Raw genomic sequence first — 2,843 nt, 5'->3', positions numbered from 1 at the left:
AAATAAATAAGAAACATAGAACGTTTATTAGCAAAACGAATAAGAAAGCTTGAAGGCACGGCATATACACCTTGATGCAAAATAAAATAAATAAAATACACAAAGTATAAATAAAGTAATCAGCAAACACCGTGGAACCAAATGAATAAGAAATGAATGTTTAAAAAAACTTCCAGTCAATAGGCTTTTCAAAATCTAAAATATTGCCAAACAGGCGCCTTTGCATTTCCTTTCTAAACAATCTTCTCCTTTCTAAAAAATCTAAACGACGGTGGGGGGCGGTGCCGCGGTAGGCAAATGACGTAACCGGTGTTGCGGCTTAACACCGGTATAACCGAAAACACTGTCTATCGCAGCAAGCCTAGTATACGCTTCAATGCTCTTCATGATGGGTCGCCCTGGAACACTTGACACATGCTGGCAGAAGCTACATTTAGATTGAAGAAGTGCAAAAATGCCTTTGTCAGACTTTTGTGGCATTACAAAACCCAGGGTGAAACACCTTTCAGTATTAACTGTCCGTTTCTTCATTTTAAAGAGCAAGTGAATCATTATAGAGATAAATAGCAATGGTTACATAATCCGAAAGGGGACAAAAGCAGCACTGTCATAGTGCAGAGATCAACAGCTGTCAGATCAAAGCCTTTTTGCACATCACTTCTCCTCCTCTTGTTCCTCTTTCGCTTGCTTTTCTTCATTCAGAGAAGCACATGCTCATGAAAAAGTCCCTTCTTAATTACTTTTCCAGACCGCCATTAGATAATGAAATCAGGCCAATCATTTTGATATATGAAGAGTATTCAGATTGCCAGATCTTCTGAACCAGCCCATCCAGTAATGCAGTTAGATGTACGCTGGAAGTTACACCTGAAGATGCCCTCTCATGGTCTGAGCTCTGCTTCTGCTCGCTCAGGGCCAGATGAAGTCCGTGTGTGTTTCAGCAGTCAACATGAAATCAAACTGATACAGATTCCTTTATACACATTTCTAGTATTTTTATCACCTACTGTTTATGCTGCACAATACATAAATATAAAATAAAGGTTTATTAATAATAATAATAATAATTAAAAATCAAAATTGCGATTTGGCTGCAATTGCCAATTCACTAATTTCACCAGATTTGAAATGAGAAGCATTTCATTTTTAAACCTGTTGCCAACAAACGAGAAGCTTTAAGGACTCCCTGTGGTTTTCCTCCAAGATAAAAGCTTGAAGATTTCAGGAAATAAAATAGAGACATGTTATAAAATAGAGAAGATGTTAATATTAGTATTGTAAGTTCACATTTGTAATATAAAATCAAATGATTATTAGTCTTTTATCAAATGGTCCTTTTTATTTTACAGTACAAAAGTTATTATTATAATTTGTTTTTTATCTTTTTAATAATCTCAAAAATCTAAATAATAATGAGTTTTTTAGTCATTCTGAATAAGTCAACAACAGTAAAATCAACAACAACATGAATGCCCAAGTTGTGAGTTTTTCCTGAATCATTAATAATCATACAACGTAAAAAACAATTTACTATTTAACTATTTAATTTTTTTCCCAGTGCAGATGCACTCTACTACAAAATCACCCCAATCATTCAGAATGATTGATATTCCAAAATCATTTAGAGAAAATCTGTTTATTTTTTCCATATCCTAATAAATATTGCAGAAAATCAAAATATTACATAGCCTTTTTTTTTCTAAACATCTTGCAGCCCCACTGCTGTTGTAAGTAATGCATCCTTTCTTAAATCTTGCAAATAGACTAATTTAATGACAGTTAACATATAAATGCAATAAAGATTATTACAATAGTAGAAAATAAAACTGATTTGCTTTTCAAATCCATCTTTATTTTGAAGAAAGCCCATTCAGTTGCCATCTTAGTAATTCCTCCGAGTAGCTATTTCCAATCTTAAAAGTCAATGTGGAAGGACTCAAATCTTAATGATAATTCACCAAGCTTGCATGTACATGACATATAATGTCAACAATAAGATCTGACAGTAATGCTATCATAAACTTTGATTGTATTGCTGAAATCAGGCTAGAAAAAGATCCGGGGCCCGTTCTTCATATGTCGCTAACTCAGTTAGCTGGATTTGATTGTTGATGATTTGGCATGGATCTTGATCTTGGATTGGTTGGTTCTTCGAAGCTCATCCCGGAGTTGCTGTCATAGCAACAGCTCCGTAAATTTAAACCTGCTTGGGAGCACCTTATTTCATGTAAACAGGATTAGATTGCATCTTCTTAAGCAGAATTGATACTTAAAATCTGTCCCAGCCGCCGCTACTTTATTACAAGAGTACCCTACTAGTCCAGAGACAATAATTTAAAATAATAATCATTTAAAAATTAATTTAAAGATAATATAATAATGTTGTGTAGTCTTTAATACTATAGACACAGCCAGCTTTACTCACTGAAAGATTTATTCGTCATAAAAGTATTACTTCCAAAAGCTGACCGCTACTTTATTACAAGAGTACCCTACTAATCCAGGGACAATAATTTTAAATAATAATCATTTAAAAATTAATTTAAAGATAATATAATAATGTTGTGTAGTCTTTAATACTATAGACACAGCCAGCTTTACTCACTGAAAGATTTATTCGTCATAAAAGTATTACTTCCTAATTGTATTCGAGTCTTACACACATGCTATACAGATAATGTAGAGTCGTGCATTAATTTGAGTGCTGACAGATATTATGGGAGTGGCTTGATGGAGCGCAGGAGATCTAGATAACATGATCTTGACACTTAAGAAACTTTAAATAATGCTGTCACGTAACAAATCTGTTCAAATATAAAATTAAATGAATTGCTAATTACTAC

At 33.4% G+C, this 2,843-nt stretch overlaps 1 protein-coding gene across 1 annotated transcript in view; it reads left to right on the top strand.

The window, feature by feature from the left end:
• The window catches only part of LOC107672988 (UHRF1-binding protein 1-like), a 40,448-nt gene that overhangs the window by 12,858 nt on the left and 24,747 nt on the right, over nucleotides 1–2,843 (top strand). The window lies entirely within an intron of this gene.

The sequence above is a fragment of the Sinocyclocheilus anshuiensis genome, unplaced genomic scaffold, assembly GCF_001515605.1.
Source record: "Sinocyclocheilus anshuiensis isolate Anshui unplaced genomic scaffold, SAMN03320099.WGS_v1.1 scaffold453, whole genome shotgun sequence".
Taxonomy (NCBI): Eukaryota; Metazoa; Chordata; class Actinopteri; order Cypriniformes; family Cyprinidae; genus Sinocyclocheilus; species Sinocyclocheilus anshuiensis.
Note: the sequence above shows the minus strand (reverse complement) of the source record. Positions and strands in the feature narration are given on the sequence as shown.